The sequence below is a fragment of the Bubalus bubalis genome, chromosome 15, assembly GCF_019923935.1.
Source record: "Bubalus bubalis isolate 160015118507 breed Murrah chromosome 15, NDDB_SH_1, whole genome shotgun sequence".
NCBI lineage: Eukaryota > Metazoa > Chordata > Mammalia > Artiodactyla > Bovidae > Bubalus > Bubalus bubalis.
The window spans coordinates 23,489,673-23,514,195 of NC_059171.1; the positions used below are offsets into that span (position 1 = coordinate 23,489,673).

At 39.1% G+C, this 24,523-nt stretch overlaps 1 long non-coding RNA gene across 8 annotated transcripts in view; it reads left to right on the forward strand.

Annotated features, from left to right (window-relative positions):
• The first annotated feature begins 242 nt into the window (after positions 1-242).
• Positions 243-24,523, forward strand: part of LOC123329445 — a 120,218-nt gene continuing 95,937 nt past the window's right edge. For 6 of the 8 annotated variants that reach the window (XR_006544871.2, XR_006544873.1, XR_006544869.1 and 3 more), the window contains exons 1-3: positions 243-385; positions 4,793-4,918; positions 6,634-6,785. This is a non-coding gene — a long non-coding RNA (uncharacterized LOC123329445). The remainder of the gene's footprint in view (positions 386-4,792; positions 4,919-6,633; positions 6,786-24,523) is intronic. The other 2 variants (XR_006544868.1, XR_006544867.1) reach the window with 2 other exon arrangements.

Genomic DNA, 24,523 nt, shown 5'->3' on the forward strand with positions numbered 1-24,523 from the left:
AATTGTGTTACCTTAAAAGATACTGAATTCCAAGCCCCAGTACCTGGAAGTGGAAACTTACTTGGAAATAGGATTTGTCAAAAACCAAACTCTGCACAGTGAGATAAACAAAGGAGAAAGAGGTGTTTATTGCAAGGGTTTCCACCTGGAAACTCAAGGCTCTGAAAGCAATGAATTCTGAGTTGCTCACAGGTAAGGGGGTTTAATGAGGCAAACGTGAAAGTGATTTGGCTTTTTCATATGACTGGTTGCCAAGGGGTTTTCTTCCCTATTGGATCGAGGCGAACAAGCAAGTCCAGACCTGATGTGGGCAGCCTTGGTGGCTGGGGGATTCGCCGAAGTCCTCTGCTGATTTCTGAGAAGAGCTGAAAATTCTGTAACTTAGGTAAGGTTAAGGGTCATTTTCTTCTATACACTTGCAGTGGCCAATTCTATTTTGTCCCTAACATAAGTGGCTGCTTTAAGTCCTGGTTCTTCAGGCCTTCGCAGATAGTTAAGATGGGCTCACCGGAGTGGGCCCTAGTGCAATAGCTTGTTGTTTGGTTGCTCTTCTGCGAGCCCGTGGACTGCAGCTTGCCAAACTCCTTGATCCATGGGACTTCCCAGGCAAGAATACTGGACCAGGTTGCCATTTCCTATTCCAGGGGATCTTTCTGACCCAGGGATCTAACCTGCCTCTCTTGCAAGTCTCCTGCAAGTCTCCTGCATTGCAGGTAGATTCTTTACCGCAGCCATGGGGGAAGCCCTGTGCAATATGACTCTGTCCTTCTAAAAAGGGAAATTTGGACACAGAGACAGTTGCTCACCCAGGAGAACACCGTGTGAACAGGAAGGCAGGGATCAAGGTGAGATATCCATAAACCAAGGATTGTCAGAAAACAACAGAAATGAGGAGAAAGACAAGGAACAGCTTCTCCCTCACTGCCTTCAGAAGGAAGCACCCCTCCTGACACCTTGATCTCAGACTTCCGGTCTCCAGAACTGTGAGACGATAAACTTCTGTTGTTTAAGCCCTCCAGTTTGTGGTACTATGTTATGGCTGTCCCAGGAAGTTCAGATGGCTAGTTAGCAATTTTTTAGGTTAAATTCTCTCTGTTAAAATAACTAGCATGACTTATCTCTCTCAACTGAGTACCAAATAATATAAGGACAGAGAATCATAGATCCTGTTTTTATCATGGTACCTTTAAGGGTCCTCCATTTGACATCGCCGCCACATGATTCTTATTGAACTTTAGCTGCTGTGTTTCATTTGCTTGTGCCGCCATAACAAAGCACTCCAGACTGGGTGGCTTAAATAACAGAACTTTATCTTCTCAAAGCGCTGAAGGCTCAAAGTCTGAGATCAAGGTGTCGGCAGAATCAGCTTTTTTCTGAGGTCTCTTTCCTGGACTGGTTTTCTCCCCGTGTTTTCACACTGTCTTTCCTTTGTGCGTTTCTGTGTCCTAATCTCATCTTAAAAGGTGACCAGACATATTGGAGCAGGGCCCACTTGTACGACCTCATTTGAACTTAATCACTTCTTTAAAGACCCTATCTCCAAATGCAGCCACATTCTGAGATACTGGTGGTTAGGATTTCAACCTATAAATTTTGAGGTTGACACAGTTCAGCCCATAACAGCAGGAATCTTTTGATAAAGAAAAAGTTAATTCCTTGGGGTCACACATCCTCCTTTCAGCAGCTCTTAGAAAGGCCGTGTGGCAGACCTTCCAATACTTCTCTTGCAGAAGCTCACAAATCATTCCTTTAATAATCTAATTCAGGGTGTTGCCCAAGGTCAGACTCAAGAGCTCACTGATCTGTTTTGTCTCCTCTTGAAAAATCAAAACTGGTCTTCAAACTTTTCGTATTCCTCCTGGTCTCCAGCAGTGTTCAGAGTTTAAGAGACCGGCAGGTGGGTCCATGGGCTTTCTCAGAATCCTTAGAAGGTGGTCCATCCATAAGAACATTTTCACTCTTTTAAAAGAGAAATGTGTTCTCTTAAAAATGTTTCACTCCTCTGGGCAAGTTGAGTAGTTCCATATGACTTTGCCATGCCTTACCAAGACTCTATTTACCCCACACTATTTTAATTATTTTGTTTTAAATGTAACTTAAAATCCTTTTAATCAGCTTTAATATTTTAATGACATTTATCTTACTTTGAGTTCTAGAATTATCAATGAAATATCAAATCCATTTTCTTTGTTGTTGGTTACATAATTTTCCCTCCATTATTGAATTAAAAAATGAGATCTTTAGAAAGCACTCTGAGAAGGCTTTATATTTATCAATCCTTTCTCACTCTCTTCCTAAAGTAGAGCATTTCTAATCAAGATCTGGTTTTAAGATCAGATACATCTTTTCAACAAATTCTGTGCAGTGTGGGGTGTAACTTTAACCATTCCTAACCTTTCTCCACAGAATACCAAGATGATAATTCTGATATTGAAATGACACTTGGACACCTAGTAAAACACAGGCATAATTCATGTTAATCCTCATAATTAGCCAATTTGAATGAAACTAAAAATAGTGTGAGTTGATTGGGAACCCTGGGAAAGCTCCCTGATTGCAGGGAAGTGATAGTCATCTCATTAGGGAGGAATATTAAAATCTCCAGGTGGCACAAGCTGTCACTACCCTCCACTAATTAGAACTCCCAACATTTCAAGGCCAGCAAGGTGATTTCTCCTGCCAGACCTCTTCCTATATTGGCAAGCTGTAGGTAGTGATAATAACTCATGAAATATGAAAATCTTTACTTAGAGCAGAACTTGACATGAAAAACTAGAGGAAAGCCATAATGTAGCTCTTCAGAAAACTGCAGTTATTACTTTCAGAAATAGTTCTTCTGAGAGAAAATTACCATGATACGTCTTCATTTTAAGTGACAAGTTCAGTTGGTTTTGAGCCTTCATTCTGTAAAGAGAAGTGTACCTGTGCCATGAAATATAGAGGAAAAGCTAAAGTGTTAGCCGCTCAGTCATGTCCAAGTCTTTGCAACTCCATGGGCTGTTGCCCACTAGGCTCCTCTGTCCATGGGATTCTCCAGGAAAGAATATTGGAGTGGGTAGCCATTTCCTTCTCCAGGGGATCTTCCTAACCCAGGGATTAAACCCAGGTCTCCTACTTTGCAGGCAGATTCTTTACTGTCTGAGCCAAAGGGAAATGTGAATATACTATAGTTTTAATAAAGTCACAAACTGAAGCTAAAATATATATGATCATATCAAAGTTGTAAATGTTCTGGAATGTTGTGTTTCCTTCCCTGTCCACCATTATTCTCTTAGCAATACAATGAAATTTTTGCCTAATGAATAAATCCTGCAGATAAATTCAAAATTATCAGTTCATCTTGGTCATGACTTACCTCCTTCCAAATATTAGATTGAAATAATGATAATTCAAGAGAACAAAAAAGCTTTCAGAGTTCATTTCTGAGATACAAGTGGTGGGTACTCAAGCCGACATAGTCACAATTTTGTTTAAAAGAACTAAAATGGTAGTTGATATAGATAAATAAGAAGGTATCTATATGCCCCAAATATTTTGGTCTACACATTTTCAAATATTTATTTCATTTCAAAGTTCTTGCTCCTTGTAATAATACATGTTAAACATAGATGAGTATGCAAACACAGCTGTTTGGATTTTTTACTTTTTTTACTTGTATTTTATCCTGGTGTACAGCCAATTAACAATGTTTTGGTAGTTTCAGGTAGACAGCAAAGGGACTCAGTCATTCACATATGTGTATCCATTCTTCCCCAAACTCCTGTGTTCCCCAAGCTCCTGAGCAGAGCTCCTGTGGTCCTTGTTGCTTATTCATGTTTAATCCAGCTTTATGTCAGTTTACTAACATTTGTACAGGACTCAGGAACATGGCCACTCTCTAAAATACCTGCATACCTACCCCGTCATTCTTTGGTTTAAGGAGAAATATCTGTTCTAGAAAATTCTGTTTCTAGAATTTTTCCAAGCCAATTCTTGTATTACTCTTTCCTGTTTCACTTGCTTTTTTCCCTCTTCTTGCCTTTTGGTTTCAAGCATAGCAACCAATGAATAAAAGCTGCCTCCTTCCTGCATTTCTAGCCAGTCCCCAGTGGGGAGGGAAGATGGACGATAAAAACTGAAAGAAAAATGAGAAGCAGAGAGGCTCTATAAGTGAGACACCAGGGTGCTAACTACTTGTTTTGCTCTTATACTTACTGTTACACTATTGATTTGGAATCACACAAGTCACAAGAGAAAAATGGACCATTCTTTAAAACTTAAAAGCATGAGCAAGTCTGTAAAAGGGAAACAGTGAATGATCAATACAAAAAGATCACCTCTTCTCTAATCATCATCATCTTGGGGGATATTTAAGACGGATCACAACTTCCCTGCTTCTGGTTTCCATGAGGAGGCCCTTTCTCCCAGCACTCCTGGTCCTTTTCTTCTGTCTCTGTCTCCCCAGAGGAGGGAGAGTAACTTATTTGCATAGTAAATTTGAAAGAGATACTCAGCTTGGGGCTTCCCAGGTGGCTCAGTGGAAAAGAATCCACCTGCCAATGCAGGAGATATAGGAGACTAGGGTTCAATCCCTGAGTCAGGAAAATCCCCTGGAGAAGGAAATGGCAACCCCCTCCAGTATTCTTGCCTAGAGAATTGCATGGATAGAGGAGTATGGTGGGCTACAGTCCATGGGGTCACAAAGAGTCGGACTCGACTGACTGTGCACTCATGCACCCTTATCTTAGCTGGGCCTAGCTGAAGCTCTAACTGTCCTTTTTTTTTTTCTCAACACCCCACCCACCCCCCTCAGCTGGGCTCCAGACTTCTCCTGAGAGCCTGCTGCTTGCAGGAAGCACTGTTTCCTTCTTTTTCCAGCTTTGCCCCGGAGGAGAGAGGTGAAGGTTGGTTGGTGCAAAGGCCAGAGCTTCTGTGACTGGTGAGTCAATGTTCTTATTCCGAGGTTTGCATAACGGGTTCATTTGGCTCACCTGGGCATCCATCTTATTCCTGACTAAACTCTCAGCACAGATACTAGTTTGGTCTTCTCTTTATTCTGTTTTATTTATCTATTTGTTTAGTGGAGAGGAGGGATGCTGTTTGTTGGAAACCATCTTATAGACCAGCAGTCCCCAACCATTTTGACACTAGGGACAGGTTTTATGGAAGTCAGTTTTTCCAATGGAGGAGTGGGAGAAGGGGAGGGCATGGTTTCAGGGTGTTTCAGATGCATTACACTTATCATGTACTTATTTCTAATTTAATGCCTTGCTGATCTGACAGGAAGTACCTGTCCATGGTATGGAGATTGGGGGCCCCTATTATAGAACATACCATATCGGTCATAATTTACTTAAATGCTCCATGAGCAATCAATACATATAGAATTAAAGTTATTGCTGAGAACTTGGGTTTACAAAGCTGAGCCTACCAACACAGGCTATTGAAAACAGTTCAGTAGAACTAAGAACATCTTTAAGTGGAAATATGGATATTTGTCAGCCTTCAAGTCTTGAAGTCTTTATATTCACTACTGTTTCTTCATCAAAGCTTTTGCACACAGTTTAAGTCTGGATTAAATCTCTTCTTCCCTCTTCCTCTGTTGTATATAAACCTCTTGTGTAGCACTTGCCAAAATCTGCTTTGTCTTACAAGTGTTTGTGTACTGTTTTCATTGGAGATCAGGGGCCATGGGTTATTGTAATTAAATGCTTCCAACTCCCAGATACGTGCCCTGCATAGAGTTATACTCAAGAAATGTTGATTGAAATCAATTAAATCACAGCTTCCTTGAAAGCTAACAAAGAACAAATATGAATTGCTTTATTAATAACTGAGAACTAAAGAGTTAGATAATAAAGGCGTGTTTATTCCACTTTACAAAATTGCTGTAGCTAGACCAGATAATTTTCCACTGTTTATTTTTTCAAAATCTGTGGCACGCTTTATTGCTACTAAGTTTTGTGGAAATTAAATTTTAATAGATTGAAGTTTATTTAATAAGTAATCGAGCCTGCAGTGATAATAGTAATTCATTGTGTACATGAAGAAGTACTTGGTTAAGGGAATAATTACCTCCTGTATCACTTTTTCTGATATTTCTCTTCACATATGCTTGAAATTATCTATGCTTTCTGTTTATTCTTTTAAGAACTTAATCGCAGTTACAGATATTATTTTGGGAGTGGCAGGGCTTGACACATGACGCTTGTCGATTTGATGGAATTCTCTCCTTTAAAAGCTGACAGTCGTAGCTGTTATAACGTGCAGGACTGTATATTTAGTCAAGTAGCTTATAAATATCAGGAATTCTATACAATCATTTATTATTCGTAAAAGAACAAAAGGCTTATGATTAGAGAACCTGACATATAGTCCTTGGTTGACCACTTACTTGTTATGAATTTGGGCAAATAAGTTATTGTGGATGGTTTTCGCTTATTAAAAGTGAAATAACTACTTCAAGGGTTAAATGAGAAGATCAAGTAAGATTATGTATATAAATATGCATTGTCAACTTAAAGTTTATATAAACAATTGTTATCATTACTTAACAAGGAACACATTTGCCTTCTGGTCTCAGGATTATTAGAAAGATATGAATGAGTTATCTTTGATTTTCTGTTACTATTACTCTGGTACTTTGATGCATAGATGAGATGCCGCCTAACAGTGCTGTAAGCCTTAATGGAGTAGTGGGTGAACAATCTCCAGAGACCAAACTCAAAGTCACAGCTTAAAGACTTCAGAAACAACCCACAGTCATAACTGAAGGTCTTTAGGAATCAATATGATTTATTGACATGGTAAGTGATTATATGGTACAGGGTTATATGCATAACTCTTTGAGTTCTACAACTTCTAACACAAAGGTGTTACTTTTTTCTGTTTTGTATGTTATCATCAGCAACAGTTTTGCTAAACTCTCCAATACTTCCTATCAAAAACCTTTTCCTCCAATGTCCAATAATACTTTCTCCCTGTCTGCCTAAGCTTTGTAACTCTGTCCTTGAGATATTTTCAGTTTTCAATAACAGTCTCCTCAAGGCCTTTCAGTCTCCTCCTAACCTCAGACTCAAAAGCAATGCCAATTCTTTGTAGCCTACATGGAAGCTCCCATGTAGGTTGTATCACTATTACATAATATTCATCCCAAAGTTTACTGGTCTAGTTGTTTTATTGGTTTAAAACAACTGCTTTATTATAAATTCACATATTTAATGGGAAAGAAATTCAAACAGGACATAATAAGAATAGAAATTTGAGTCTTCTCTGTTCTGTGATGTCTGGGGCCTCAGTTGGGAAGACTGAAAAATTGGATCTTAAGATTGGGTACTAGAATCATTTGGAGAAAGTCATTCACTGTCCATGATGGTTGCTGACTGCTGCCTAGGTCATCAGTTGGAGACAAAGGATGGGGAAGAACAGCTGGTCCCACAGCACACACAGGACACGTGGTTCTCTCATGACCTAGTGTCTTGTACAAGCTGAAGCAGCCCCTCAGTGCAGAGGAATGCCTGTGATTAGTTCCACCCAGGAAAGTAGCGGCATCAGGAGTTCGGCTAGTCAAGAACAGGTTGATACTCACAGTTTATTATTAGATTTTCTTTTAGGCTAGTCCTTTCTAGAATTAGTTTAAAGCCAGTGATATTTCAATATTGCAAAGGAAAAAGCCTTTGACTTACACTTTTAAAAGTGATTAATCTACAAGTATGTAAAATTTTATTTCACATAGACTTAAATGTGATTGGGTGTAGGTTTGACACGTTTTGTATTTGCTAATATTGTTTTATAGATATTACTTAACATTGTTTTCAATTCTGTGAAAGGAATTTGCCCCTCTTCTAAAATGTCCTATCTTGAAATGAAGAAATAGAATTCCAGAGAGATGACATAATTTGCTCCAGTCTCTTAATAACTGGCCACAATCCCTAACTAGGTCTGTTTACATCAGATTTCACATTCTTTCTGTTGCATGGTGTGGGAGGGTTAGTTATATAAGACAATACATTTTTTTTCCATTTAAATATAATAGTTATGCTTTGGTTCGTCACTTACATTAACAACTAAATAGCAAACTAACTACATGGGTGGCCGGTACATGCTATTATTTTCTTATTCATCAATGTGGTGATATCATAAATGCCAGTGAGAGACAGATGAGGACTGACTCTCCCTGTCTCTTTGGATTGAGTTGTACTTGAATTTCATTTGAAAAAGTGCACTGTTAGAGATTTTAGACCCAAAGTCTTTGAAAGGAAACATTAGTTAACAGAAAAAAAGTTGGGTATTTTGCTGATTGATGTTACATTAAAAATCATTACCCATCGATACTTGACATTTTCAGAGTATTTTTGAAAAAATTAACATGCTCTAGAAAACTTGGAAAGCAAGTGAAAAATAAATTTATTGCTATAAGATTTTTGTAATTTAATGAACTATGCGGTTTTATGGGTGGTACACAGGCATTTAATATACCATTTTAACAGTTTATTGCCTAAAACAGAGAGGAGAATTCCCTTGTGTATATATGTATAATTCTGAAGGGACACTATGAAGGATTTTGTATTTTTTCCTAAAGGACAGTGTGAAGCTAGTAAAAATCTTAAGCAGTACAGAGACATCATAATTTTTTTAAAAAGAATTCTGGGTGTGGGCAGAAAAATGAAGTAGATGAGGTATGGACAGAGTGGACAAAAACCAGAAATAAATCATAGGTCAATTACTGTGGTTTAACTGATCAATAATAGTAGCTTGGGTATAGATATGGCAAAGGAGCAGATCAAAGTAGATAGACATACTTTACAGAATCAGTATTACTGGCAATTTATTAGGGGTGTAAAGTATCAGAGCAGGTGGTATCAAGAATGACTCTGAGGTTTCAGACACCTGCAAATGGGTAAGAAGTGGAGTCATTTTCTACAATAGAGATCACAGCAAGAAGATCAGGTTTGGGTGCCAGGAGTCAATATCACAAGTTTAATTCTAGGTCTGTGGAACATAAGAGGCCTGTGAGGCATGTGTGTTGCAGGGATTTGAGGAAAAGTCTAGCACAATCTGAACTGCTGCTGCTAAGTTGCATCAGTCGTGTCCGACTCTGTGCGACCCCATAGATGGCAGCCCACCAGGCTCCCCCGTCCCTGGGATTCTCCAGGCAAGAACACTGGAGTGGGTTGCCATTTCCTTCTCCAATGCATGCAAGTGAAAAGTGAAAGTGAAGTCGCTCAGTCGTGTCCGACTCCTAGTGACCCCATGGACTGCAGCCTACCAGGCTCCTCCGTCCATGGGATTTTCCAGGCAAGAGTACTGGAGTGGGGTGCCATTGCCTTCTCCACAATCTGAACTATTTTCTTTCAATTCTCTGCTGGGCATTTGTCTTCTATGATCATGCTCGTTTCTAACCTACATTTGGCCCATGCTGTATTATTCTTTGCTTTAAAAGGTCAAAGGCATGAAAATACCAGTGTATGTTGCAAAGTGGTCAGCTTGGTAACGTGAAGATAGTTATATATGCTGAAATGCTGAGTCAGGCCATGATCCAAGTTAACTTTGCTAAGATCTAGAGATGATTTATAACAGATCAGGAGACCATTAGCTTTCTAGTCCATCCTAACAAAGAGTAAGATACTCTGGAAAGATGGCCAGGATGGGCTCCCAGCTTCAGGATCGCAATAGCTGGGAGGATGGTGGTATGGGTCATTCTTCTACTTACTGATATTAATTCTTGAATATATCCCCACATGTCAAAGAATATCACAGTGTCTAATTTCTTCCCTTCTCTTTGCCCTATACTTTCTTCACATCTCTTCTCGGTGTCCCTCTTGAGAGAGGGCTTTCCTGATCATCTCTGTAAATTTGTAGCTATCTCATAACTCTATACCCTAATCTACTTATTGATTATCCTACTAATCACCACCTGAAGTATATTTATTTGATTAGTCTCCCCTGTCCTCCCGTTCACCCCACTATAGAATGTAAACTCTTTTAGGGAAAGGACTTGTGCCATTCACCATGTATTTCCACTTCATAGTAAAAATCCTGGCACATAGTAGGTGCTCAATAAATATTTGCTGACTAAGTATTGTTTGAATAATTATTGGATGAGTGGATTACTGGAAACTGGGGTGGAGAGGAAGGAAGAAGTGGCAGGCAACCAGAAAACCACATCATACTCATTCTGATTGTTATAATGCCCTTTGTGTGTTGTGTTAATCATTGTCATACAGAAGTTTCATTTTTTTTTTACATAGTCACCATATTTTAAATTTTCCTTTAGATCAATGGGTCCTGGGAATTATTGATTCATTATTTCAGATCAACTGAAAAATGTTGTGAGTCTCTAAAGCAACATGTTTATTTCTTCAGTTAGCCCACTGATTGCCCCACTCTGTGTCCCAGTATTCATGCCTCATTTCTGCGCATGCCATCAGTTCAGTTCAGTTGCTCAGTCACGTCTGACTCTTTGCAACCCCATGGACTGCAGCATGCCAGGCTTCCCTGTCCATCACCAACTCCGAGAACATGCTCAAACTCATGTCCATTCAACTGGTGATGTCATCCAACCATCTCATCCTCTGTCATCACCTTATCCTCCTGCCTTCAATCATTCCCAACATCAGGGTCTTCTGAAATGAGTCAGTTCACATCAGATGGCCAAAGTATTGGAGTTTCAGCTTCAGCATCAGTCCTTCCAATGAATATTCAGGACTGATTTCCTTTAGGATGGACTGGTTGGATCTCCTTGCAGTCCAAGGGACTCTAAAACGTCTTCTCTGACACCACTGTTCAAAAGTATCAATTCTTCAGTGCTCAGCTTTCTTTATAGTCGAACTCTCACATCCATACATGACTACTGGAAAAACCAAAGCTTTGACTAGACGGACCTTTGTTGGCAAAGTAATGTCTCTGCTTTTTATTATGCTATCTAGGTTGGTCATAACTTTCCTTCCAAGGAGTAAGCGTCTTTTAATTTCATGGCTTCAGTCACCATCTGCAGTGATTTTGGAGCCCAGAAAAATAAAGTCAGCCACTGTTTCCACTGTTTCCCCATTTCCCATGAAGTGATGGGACCAGATGCCATGATCTTAGTTTTCTGAATGTTGAGTTTTAAGCCAACTTTCTTCACTCTCCTCTTTCACTTTCATCAAGAGACTTTTTAGTTCTTCCACCTTTTTTGCCATAATGGTGGTGTCATCTGCATATCTGAAGTTATTGATATTTCTCCCAGCAATCTTGATTCCAGCTGGTGCTTCATCCAGCCCAGCATTTCTCATGATGAACTGTGCATAGAAGTTAAATAAGCACAGTGACAATATGCAGCCTTGACGTACTCCTTTCTTGACTTGGAACCAGTCTGTTATTCCATGTCCAGTTCTAACTGTTGCTTCCTGACCTGCATATAGGTTTCTCAGGAGGCAGGTCAGGTGGTCTGGTATTCCCGTCTCTTTCAGAATTTTCCACAGTTTGTTGTGATCCACACAGTCAAAGGCTTTTGCATAGTCAATAAAGCAGAAATAGATGTTTTTCTGGGACTCTTGCTTTTTCGATGATCCAGCGGATGTTGGCAATTTGATCTCTGGTTCCTCTGCCTTTTCTAAATCCAACTTGAATATCTGAAAGTTCATGGTTCACATACTGTTGAAGCCTGGCTTGGAGAATTTTGAGCATTACTTTGGAGCATGTGAGATGAGTGCAATTGTATGGTGGTTTGAGCATTCTTTGGCATTGCCTTTCTTTGGGATTGGAAAGAAAACAGACCTTTTCCAGTCCTGTGGCCATTGCTGTTTTCCAAACTTGCTGGCATATTGAGTGCAGCACTTTCACAGCATCATCTTTCAGGATTTGAAATAGCTCAACTGGAATTCCATCACCTCCACTAGCTGTGTTTGTAGTGATGCTTCCTAAGGCCCACTTGATTTCGCATTCCAGGATGTCTGGCCCTAGGTGAGTGATCACACCATCATGATTATGTGGGTCATGAAGATTTTTCTGTATAGTTCTTCTGTGTATTCTTGCCACTACCATAGCCTGTAAATAAAAGTACACCATTTAAAGAAAATGGTCAGTCTGAAGTCTAACTACTCTGTGTGCTGCTGCTGCTGCTAAGTTGCTTCAGTCGTGTCCGACTCTGTGTGACCCCATAGACAGCAGCCCACCAGGCTCCCCCATCCCTGGGATTCTCCAGGCAAGAACACTGGAGTGGGTTGCCATTTCCTTCTCCAGTGGCATGAAAGTGAAGTCATTCAGTCGTGTCTGACTCTTAAGCGACCCCATAGACTGCAGCCCACCAGGCTCCTCTGTGCATGGGATTCTCCAGGCAAGAGTACTGGAGTGGGGTGCCATTGCCTTCTCCGAACTACTCTGTGTAATTCTACCCAAATACCAGCATATGGAGCTATTCAGCAACATCCTGATTACTCTTCCCTGAGAAACACGCTGTCAGAGAAATTGCAGTTTTTCCAAACTGAAATTTGAGGTTTTAGCTGCTTCAGTCACCATAGTAAGGGACATCTTTTGTGTTGTCTCTTGTTCATAGTGATAACTGCTTTAGGTGTAGGTCTTACAGAAAGCATGTGCCCCAGAGCAAGTACAGGTATCTGGCTCTTTTTTATTTTTCCCTCGCTTTCAAGTCAGTCGCTTGGCTTTTGGGAAAGACCTCTACTCTACATTAGTACCTGTTTCACTAACCAAAAGAAACTCAAAGAAGATTTCTGTTTTATGAATTAAGCTCTTCTCTACTAATAGAAGTCTTCTGTAAAAGCTAAGTGGTGTAACGTGAGCTTTTGGAAAGCAGGGAGAATATGCTTTTTTAATGCTGTTTCAGCTCAAAGGTTTCATAGGAATGCTCTGTTGCTGGATAGTGGGGGAAACCTGTGTCTCATTTTCCAAATGCTGTGGAACTGACTACTCAAGGTGCATCTTTCATGAGCTTAAGAAAATGTCTATTCTAGTTCCAACTTTGTCCTGATTCACTGTCTAGATAGGGTGTTCATTTTAAAATAATGTCTAATTAGGTGATCACTCCTATTGCTTCCACTTTAAAACTTTTAATTTATGTCACTCTTTTCAGACTCCTGTAGGCAAAGCCAAATGCTAAGAGTAGAAGGCTTGTGTGTACTCAGAGACCATGTGAAGGATGTGTAAATGCATGTTCTCTGAAAATACAGTGGAAGTTTTATTCTAAATACATTGTTTTTGAACTGTTTGACTTTGGGCAAAATTCTCAGCTTCTCTGACCTTCAGTTTCTTCAATTATAAAATGACAATAAGGAAACCTGTTTTTCAGAATGATTGCAAGTATGACTACTGAGGAAGCTAAAACTACAGTAGTTGTTATCTTGTTTTACGAATACGTGTTCTGTAGAACACTGTATATTAACCCAGGAGCCCCAAACTCACAGTAGAACAACATATTTGAGAAGACAGTGTGTTGGGAACTTTCTGTGAGGAGTCAGACCTGATTTAGATAGGCTTAGAAGAGAAGATTTCTTGTTTTTAAATAGAGTGGTCTGATCCAGAAAAAAAAGAGATGCCAGTGGATAAGACCTGTTCGCTGGGTAGCAGCAGCAGCCGCTATGGCTGTGGCTATGGCAGAACTACTGAAATTTTCACAGCCAGCAGGCAAACCAATTGTCTATGTTGGTCAAGAACTCAGAACATGAGCCAAAGAACCTGAACGTCACCAAAAGAAATGTAGATTCATGCACTTAATTTATAGGAATGCCATTTGCACCTGGGAAGCCCACATGAATCTCTACAGACACATTTTTATTAAAAAAAAAAAAAAAAAAAGAAAGAAAAAAAGAAAGAAAACAGTGCTTCTAACCTGAGTTGAGGACAAAACAAAAATAAAATTTAAAAATTAGTGGTAAGAAACCTCAGATCTGGACATTCCGTGGCTGTTTAAGTACTACCTGGTTATGAGTCCTGGGACCCCCTCGTTGTAAAACAGCACCATACAACCACTGACATTCAGAGTGATGAATGATGAGCCCGGTTTATGTATGTGGAATGTATTCTGAAAATATCACGGGTGGTAAGCTTCGTTTAGGAGAAGGCAATGGCAACCCACTCCAGTACTCTTGCCTGGAAAATCCCACGGACAGAGGAGCCTGGTAGGCTGCAGTCCATGGGGTTGCTGAGTCAGACATGACTGAAGGACTTCACGTTCACTTTTCACTTTCATGCATTGGAGAAGGAAATGGCAGCCCACTCCAGTGTTCTTGCCTGGAGAATCCCAGGGATGGCAGAGCATTGTAGGCTGCAGTCTACGGGGTCGCACAGAGTCGAACACGACTGAAGTGACTTAGCAGCAGCAGCAGCCGCAGCAAGCTTCGTGTATTTAGTATTTCAGTTTAATTTTCTGATTCTGAATTTTCCATGGTTTCTTAAATCATGCTTTCAGAAAGCTTTAAATCATATAAGATTTAAAACCTGATTCCTTCATTCATGTTTACAGTGATCTAATGTTTCCTGAGTTTATTCTGTATGTGAGACAGTGATCAGAACATACTGAGAGGTCTGACCTCTTGCTGTTTTTAATAATCCTTTACCTTGAGAAAGTTAAGTGAAGTGACAGTTGTTTAGTCATATCAAACTCTTTGTGATCCCATACAGTTCATGGAATTCTCGAGGTTTGAATACTGGAGTGGGTAGGTAGCTTAGCTGGTAAAGAATCTTTCTGCAATGCTGGAGACCCTGTTTTGATTCCTGCATGGGGAATTTCTGCTGGAGAAGTCATAGGCAACCCACACCAGTATTCTTGGGCTTCCATGGCAGTTCAGCTGGTAAAGAATCCACTTGCAATGCAGAAGACCTGGGTTTGATCCCTGGGTTGGAAAGATCTCCTGGAGAAGAGAAAGGCTTTGGACTGTATAGTCCATTAGGTCACAAAGAGTCAGACATGATTGAGTGACTTTCACTTTTGCTTTTACTGTGAGAAAAAGATAACAGTGCAGCTACAGTTTATGTAAGACTCTGAAGTATTTTTCTACGCTTTGGGACAACTACTTAGAGCAAGCTGAAAGAGCACAAATTAGCTAACAAATCCCATTACCCCTTACCTTCTCTTTCATGATTGATACAACAAATGAGAAAATGTAAATATAACACATTGTAAATCTATGACTTACAAAAAATAAAAAAAGAGATGAGGGAAATATTTACCCAATGAAAAAATGTAAATATGCATATTTAAGTGGGTATTATTGATATAGGATAAATAATTTTAATAGAAGTACATGAGAATGCTAATCCTTTTTTATTAATCTAAATTTATCATTTCAAATATTTGTATGCCTTTCTGGGACAGGTTTAATTACAGTATGTAAGGCCAAATTTATTCCACTGAAAACAAGAGAAGTTCTATTCAGCTGACATGTGAAAAACATAAATCCAAATTCAGTCCAAGACATCTTTTCCTTACTTGTTTCGGTACTTAATGGTGGACTCCTACATTTGTGGAGAGTTTGAAAACAGACTCCAGTACGCTTGCCCATCAGTACCTGATGTATTCCTCAGCCCTGGTCCTATTTCTTTGAGGACTTTCATTTTCCTCAAAATGCTGTTGTGGTTAGAGTAGAGTTGAATTCCTTAAGTCTTGAAATATACATCGCTTTAAATGATCCAAAAGTAAAGAGGAATTGTGTCATTATGTCATTTGGGGACCATGGAATCGACAGCAGTAGGAAATAGATGTGTGAAAAATTGTGAAAATGCTGAGCTCACTCAGTGAGCACATTCACCACATCCTGTGACTGGATCCTTCAGTGCTATTTGCACAGAATCCGAGAAGCAGCGATCTTATCTTGAGATGTGTGTGAGAAACTGGCCGTTACATCCAGACTCCAATCTCATATTATGCAGGCAAATGTATTGGTTACGTGACTTGTGCTGGTTGTTTTACATATCTATCCCATGAATGGCCTCAACAATCTTCTGAGTAAATACTGCATTCATCTTTTTTAATAAGTGATAAAACTGTGACTCAAATAATTAAGTTCCTTTCGAAAGTCACCTAGTAGGTAAAAGACAAAAGTGGAATCTAAATTTTTTGAATGATTTTGGGGTCCACAAGTACTGTCTGACACCTTATAATGCCAAGGTGCTTCTTAAATTGACCTTGAAGATAACAAAGCTTCATTGTAGTTAAGTAGGACCTTCTGTGCCCAGTGTCAGCCCCAGGGAAAGCTAATTAGATACAGTAAGTTCTTATATATGAACCCTCAGTTGCGAACTTTCAAAGATGCAGACATGCATTCCATCAGCGTCAGGTATGAGTGAAATTGCAGCTTGCTCTCATCTCCTATTGCTGACAATCCTTCAGCTCTACCGTCTCCCACCTCTTCTCTTTCTCCAGTCAGTAACTCTTCTTTCCTCTTCACTGGAGGCCAGTCCTGGTATGCCAGCTGTTGTACTGTACTGTAAGATAAAAAGTGTTGTGTTTTTTTGTGTTTGTTTTTAATAAAGTATTATTTGTATGAAAAGTAGTATACACCTATTAAAGAACAGTAGGTATAGCTGATTGTGTTAGCTGGGTACCTAGGCTAAGTTTCTTGGACTGAGGAACAAATTAGACTTACAAATGCGCTCTTGGAATGGAACTTGTTTGTATGTAGGGGACTTTTTAAAAAAATATGCTTCATTTTTTAGTGCAGTTTTAGGGTCAGTTTTTGCTTCCCTGGAGGCTCAGAGGATAAAATGTCTGCCTGCAACGCGGGAGACCCGGGTTCGATCCTTGGGTCGGGAAGATCCACTGAAGAAGGAAATGGCAACCCACTCCAGGATTCTTGCCTGGAGAATCCCATGGACAGAGAAGCCTGGTGGGCTATAGTCCATGGGGTCGCAAAGAATCAGACACCACTGAGTGACTTCAGTTACTTTACTTACTTACTTGCTGCTGCTACAGCTAAGTCGCTTCAGTCGTGTCCGACTCTGTGCGACCCCACAGACGGCAGCCCACCAGGCTCCCCTGTCCCTGGGATTCTCCAGGCAAGAACACTGGAGTGGGTTGCCATTTCCTTCTCCAATGCATGAAAGTGAAAAGTGAAAGTGAAGTCGCTCAGTCGTATCCGACTCCCAGCGACTCCATGGACTGCAGCCTACCAGGCTCCTCCGTCCATGGGATTTTCCAGGCAAGAGTACTGGAGTGGGGTGCCATTGCCTTCTCCAACTTACTTAGGGTCACAGAAAAACTGTATGGAAGACACATTTCCCAAGGCCCTCTGTCTTCATTCATGCATAACCTTCCCCATTATCAACCTCCCTCACCAGGATGTACAGTTGTTTCAATGGATAAACCTACATATCACTTCATGGCAAACAGATAGGGAAACAATGGAAACAGTGAGAGACTTTATTTTCTTGGGCTCCAAAGTCACTGCAGATGGTGACTGCAGCCATGAAATTAAAAGATGCTTGCTCCTTGGAAGAAAAGCTATGACCAACATAGACAGCATATTAAAAAGCAGAGACATTACTTTCCCTTCAAAGGTCTGTCTAGTCAAAGCTATGGTTTTTCCAGTAGTCACCTATGGATGTGAGAGTTGGACTACAAAGAAAGCTGCTGCTGCTAAGTCGCTTCAGTCGTGTCTGACTCTGTGCGACCCCATAGACAGCAGCCCACCAGGCTCCCCTCCCTGGGATTCTCCAGGCAAGAACACTGGAGTGGGTCGCCATTTCCTTCTCCATAAAGAAAGCTGAGGGTCGAAAAATTGATGCTTTTGAACTGTGGCGTTGGAGAAGACTCTTCAGAGTCCCTTGGACTGCAAGGAGATCAGTCCTGGGTGTTCATTGGAGGGACTGATTTTGTTGAAGCTGAAACTACAATACTTTGGCTGTGAATAACATATCACAATACTTGTCTCAAATTTTCTTATATGATCATTTTAGAACTCTTTTTTAAAAGAATATTTAAATTACATATTGAATCTCTTTGATTTTGGCTAAAGTTTTATTATTATCTACACTTTAAAGTTTACTCCCAAAGTTTTGGAACTTTTCTTGTGAGTATCACATTGAGAGCAGAAGACCCAGCTCTTCATGACTTAAAAATATCTCCTGTGTATTTTAATCATTTACCATGTTATTTATTTGTTCTCTCTGGTAGGATATAAACTCCTTGAGGTAAGGGATGCTTATTTCTTCCATTCATCGCTCTAGGCTCTGATCCTAGAAACAGTAGCTGATATATACCTTCTCAATGACTGTTGTGAGGCAATGACTATTTAGCAAAGATTGTATTGTTGAATGAATGAATTCCCCTTGCTTCCTTCAGTATGACACAGAAACTGATATTTCCTGATATGTTGTCAAAATGACTTTAATCTTCTGTCAGTACTTTAGTTTGTCAATTATCTTTTTCAGATGAGGTTACCTTGGTACCACAGTCATCCCCCTTTACGTGGGGTTTCACTTTCCATGGTTTCAGTTAATCTGCAGTCAACTACAGGCCAAAAATATGAACTAGAAAATTCCAGAAATAAATAATCCTTAAGTTTTAAATTCAGAATTGCCATTCTGAGTAGCACAATGCAATCTCGAGCTCGGCCCCTCCATCCAGTCTGAGATGACCTCTTGTTCAGCGTATCCCCTGTTAGTCGCTTGGCACCTGCCTCAGTTATCAGATTGTGTATCGCAGTACCACAGTGCTTGTGTTTGCTGCTGCTGCTGCTAAGTCGCTTCAGTTGTGTCCGACTCTGTGCGACCCCATGGACTGCAGCCTACCAGGCTCCTCCGTCCATGGGATTCTCCAGGCAAGAACACTGGAGTGGGTTGCCATTTCCTTCTCCAATGCATGAAAGTGGAAAGTGAAAGTGAAGTCGCTCAGTTGTGTCTGACTCTTAGCGACCCCATGGACGTCAGCCTACCAGGCTCCTCCATCCGTGGGATTTTCCGGGCAACAGTACTGGAGTGGGGTGCCATTGCCTTTTCTATGCTTGTGTTTAGATCGCCCTTATTTTACTTAGATAATGGCCCCAGAGCACAAAAGTAGTGATGGAGGCAATTTGGAAATGTCAAAGAGAAGTCAGAAACTGCTTCATTAACGTGAAAAGGTGAAAATTCTCAATAAGGAAAGAAAAAAAAATGATATGTTGAAGTTGCTAGGATTTGCTGTAAGGAAGAATATTCTGTGAAGTTGTGAGGAAGGGAAAATAAATTTGTGCTAGTTTTGCTGTCCCATTTCAAACAGAGAAAGTTACAGCCATTGTGTGTCAGGGCTTAAAGATGACAAAGGCATTACATTTGCAGAGACCACATTCACATAACTTTTATTACACTATATTGTTATAAGTGTTCTATTTTATTAGTAACAGTTAACCTCTTACTGTACCCGATTTATAAATCTTTATCATAAGTATGTACATATAGAAAAAGTCATGTATGTGTCAGGTTCAGTTCTCTCTGTGGTTTCGGGAATCCACGGCAGGTCTTGGGACATAACCCCCGTGGATAAGGAGGCACTACTGTAACACTTAAGCACATAGAACTAGCACAAACGTGGTATTTACTTATGACGTAATTTACATGCAATTTACATAACTTACTTATGAAGCCTCCATGTTAAGCATATATGTTCTATTTATATTGGGTTGGCTGAAAAGATCATTTGGTTTTTTTCTATGCCATCTTACAAAAATATTTAACATTCTAAAATACTTAAAAATCCTTTCAGCTATTAGCAGGAATTTGACCACAAGATGGACTGGGAGCACACAGTGGGTAGAATTACCCAAGTAGATGTTCCCATCACTGTTGCAATAGCTTCATGGATTGTTTTTGGCTTAAAAGTTTGGGGCATTATGACTATTTACATTATTAACTGTTTAACTTGCAGAGTATTTAGGGTCTTCGCCTATCAATAGAGAAAGAATAATAACCAAAGCTACAAATCATCTGATCCCAAGAATACACCACTTGCTATTTGCCCTTCCACTTGCTTTATTTACTCCTTGATATTAGAGAATAGCTTGCATAATTTATTATTTCTGGTATGTGTTTAATAACTGGCTATGCCTCCTAAGGGCATTTGAATCATGAGTCTGGAGATAGCAGTAGGATATATGATTCTTTACTTGAAAATGCTGCTCCATTTCATTTTGAGTCTTCAACTGCTCTCTGCTGAAAAACATATCTGTAGAATAAAATTTGTTCTTCTAGAGGTTAAAGGAGAAAAAAGCAACGTGACAAGCTTTCATGCAAAAGGTAAAATTCATGGATTGAACTGAACTAAAAGAGCCTGTAACTTCTGTGCACTAGTATTACAGAAATTACTTTGTAGCTTGTCAATCAATCACTGGACTTTTGCTTAAAATATTTGCATTTTGGTACCTAAACTGTAGTCATCCAATTAAGTGAGTATTGTTTTGAATTCATATTAGCTGTTTTTAGTTACTAGCTATTTGCTGAAAACTTGAAAATCCATATTTTTCGGCCAGCTCTTTTACTTTCAAAAATCTTTGTTTTGAAATGAGAATTTCTGAACAATAAATGTATTACTTTAATTCTTGATTTATATCAATCAAAATCAAAAATTAATAAATTTTGTACCACTACTTTGAATATGATTAGGTTTGGGGACAAAACAAGCTAAAAATGAAATAATTTGCTTTACCCTGTCCTTTCTACCCTTCCCTCTAAATGAAGATTGGAACTGAGAGAAGTGAAAAAACCTGATGACTTAACTTTTAAAAAAATCCCTACGCTTGGATATGTCAAATATTTCTTTTTTCAACCCAGCCTTACAATACCTAAATGCTAAGCTTCTCTTGAAGACCTATGACTTTTTTTTCAATTAAAGCAATTTTTCTTTAATATGAAGGAGAGTAAAGTATTTGCACTTATCTAGAATCCAATTTCAGAGATCTATTTAAACTTATGAACTTTCAGGTGATACAATTATGCTTTCCTTCTCTCCCACTAAACTCCAGTTGCATTTTAGATAAATCTGCTTATATTTTAAGAGCAGTTTTAGGTTTACACAAAATTGAAAGGAAAATAAGTTTTATTGTAAGCCCCTATCCCCATACATGTATAGCCTCCTCTGTTTTCAACATCACTGAGTAGAATAGAATGTTTCATACCAAGGATGAACCTATATTGACACACAGGTCTTCCTAAGTCCGTAGTTTATCTTGGGGCACAAAAATGGTGGTGTACATTCCATACATTCGGACAAATACGCAGTGACATATATCCATCGTTATATATCACACAGGATAGTTTCACTGTCCCAAAAATTCTCTTTGTTCTGCCTGTTCATCTCCCTCTACTCCAGTTCCTGGCAACCACTGATGTTTTATTGTCTTCATAGTTTTCTCTTTTTCAGAATGTCATAAATTTGGAATCTTACAGTATTTAAATTTTTCAGATTGGCCTTTTTCACTTAGCAGTGTGCACTTAAGTTTCCTCTGTGTCTTCTCATGGCTTGAAAGCTGCTTAATTTTTTAATGTCTCAAAACTTTTTCTGTATTTTAAAAATATTGCTAAAATACTCCTCCAGAGGGCAGTATGGTCATGTCAGTGAATATAGCAGAGTGGTACTTTGCAGAAAATAGGACAGATGAAATCAAAAGTAATTAAATAACAAGAGGGTGCTGGCTGCATCTTTTTCTAATTTCTTTTTCCTTTTCTATCATTCTCAAGAAGTTGCACACAAAGGATCTCACAAGGGGGTCATACAGAAATGAGAAGAGGCATTTTGTTAGGACAGAAGTGAAGGAAAGCTATAAAATGAAAAACAAAGTTTTAAAGGAAATGTATTGTCCAAATGTCTGTAAATTTTTCACTTTCATGGCTTTACTCTCTGGGAAAGCACCTGCTCTTTCTTAAAGATTCATATGTTAGATATCAGTTTCTCCCAGAAGCTTCTTAATTGACTGCCAACCTCTGGAACAATGCCCTTCTTATTCACTCCCAGAACAGCCTGTGTTGCTCAAACCCTATTTATGTCTCACACTAAATTATTATTTTCTACTGGTTCTACTGTTCTCAACCCACATACTACACTATAAACTCCATGAGTGTCTTTATCAGCTTTTTATGTTCATGGCCTAATAAAGCATTAACACATAATGACTTTTAAAAAAGTATTTTTGAAGGAAGAGTTAACTAATACATGGATTTAATTATACACACACCATTAAATTAATTAAATAAGACTTAGGTGGCTCTCATGACATGACAATCTCATAAGCAAACCAAAATTCCTCAGGGTTACAAGATCAAAACTTTAAGGGCAACACATCACAGACAGCTAACTAGACTTTAAACTGCCAATCAAATAACTTCCTTTCTTTTCTTCTTCATTTTCTTTATAGAAGTTTTTCTTCCTGCCTCTAACAGGAGTGCTTCTAACCACCTCTGGTTTAGCGCTACCTGATTGGAATGGTTAAGTGCTCAAATAAACACTTAAAATTTTTAATACACCTCACTTATCTTTTAACAACACACATCTGTGTTCTTTTGGCAATTATAAGATATTTAGGAAGAGTTTCAGGTATCAAAAGCTAAAATTTCTGGATAAAGTGCCTTAAGAAGGTATTTCAATGCATCACTAAGCTACCAGAAAAGGAGGATTCCAGAAGTTTAGAAAGGAAGAGAACACACAAATCCCAAGAGGAAAGGGATGGCTAAAGTTACTGCTCTACAAGTAGCACCTGGAGATTTCTGCCCAGAGCTTGGACTTAATGAAACCTTGCCCCAGTTGGAGAAAAGATAAGATTTTGCACTTGTATTAATAACTTGGGAATTGAGCCCTGACTCTCTTGCATAAAACCAAAACACCCTCAATGGAAATCAGGTGGAAAACATGATGCGAAGACAGTGGAACTACTTGTTTATTTTATTTTGGCTCTGGGTGGAAAAGAAATAAAATTTATACATATATATATAAATTTATAATGTGAAAGTTTTCATGAGTTGGTTTACAGAGGTTACTGGCAAAACTAAATGTCAATTCTTTCTGTAAAAAGGCATCTTGAACCCAAGTAGAAAAAGTAAACTGTAAAATAAGCCAATAAAATGTGTTCCAGGGAGCATGATTTCATGATTTACAAAAAGGAATCATTTCACAAAAAATGATAGTTATGTAAGTTTAAATTAACAATATAGAACATGAAAGAGTAATTTTTATTTAAAGGAACCAAATTGTATATTGAAAATATAATACTTAAATAAAAGGCTGTCAAAAACAAACAGCTTTGATAAAAAGATTATCTGAAGAGGAAAATAATTAGTGATTGCTATCAGAGACTCAATGGATGAGTTGCCAGCACATTAATCTGAGATAAAGAATTCATGCACTAAAGATAACCCTAAACTCAGGATTCAAGGCAATGGCATAAGAAATGAAAATTATGAAAAGATAAAATTAGAAGAAATAAAAAGTTCTAACATACCCTTAATGAGATATTCAGAAAGGGGAAAAGATATGTCCAAGAAGCACTGTGTGAAGATCAAAGCAAAATCAGACTCCTCAGCTCTAAGAGAAGCTAAGAAATGGAGTCTAGAAATAAAAGGAAATCCACCCTAGGCATGTTGTGTTCCCACTGTAAAACAGCAAAGGCAAAAAGAAGATCTTAAAAGTAACCAAGGTTGGATGCAGGGATGGAAATGGTGAGAAGGTACGCTACCTACAAAAGAATGATAACTTCCATGTGGCTGATTTCTCAACAGCAACAGTAGAAGCCGGGGGATTGTGTATCAGTATTTTCAAAATGCTTAGAAAAAATAACCATCCACCTACATTTTCATAAACTGTATAACAATCATTCAAAAAAAGGAATGAGATAAAGCTATTTCCAGGCCAAAGACAAAAAGTAATATTGTGGGGTGATGTTCAGTTCTGCCTAAAATGGTCAGCTAATTCCTCAGTTTGTCCTCCCTATCCATAAGTTCTAAAGGAACTAGAGTGGAAAAGTGAAGAAAAATAGAAGAAACCCTTCCAGTGACAGCTGGGCACAGGAGGTTCTTTGGAGCTAATGTGTGTGCAGAGGAGTAGATTTGACCTAGGACTGGAGGCAATCTGTCAGTGTTGTAAAAATGTATACTTTTTTCTTTTAATAGGAAAGGAAAGAAATTGTTGGAAAGTTGCTCTTGCTATTGCCTTGGGAAACAGTGCGTGACCTACACCTGCCTGACTCAGATCTCTGATCCAGGTCCCCTAAAGGACAGAATTCAGTTCAGTTCAGTTTAGTTGCTCAATTGTGGCCGACTCTTTGCGACCCCATGGACTGCAGCATGCCAGGCCTTCCTGTCCATCACCAACTTCTGGAGTTTACTCAGACTCATGTCCACCATTGAGTCGGTGAGGCTTTCCAACCATCTCATCCTCTGTCCTCCCCTTCTCCTCCTGCTTTCAATCTTTCCCAGCATCAGGGTCTTTTCCAATGAATCAGTTCTTTGCATCAGGTGGCCAAAGTATTGGACCTTCAGCTTCAGCATCAGTCCTTCCAATGAATATTCAGGACTGATTTCCTTTAGGGTTGATTGATCTCCTTGCAGTCCTAGGGACTCTGAAGAGTCTTCTCCAACACCACAGTTCAAA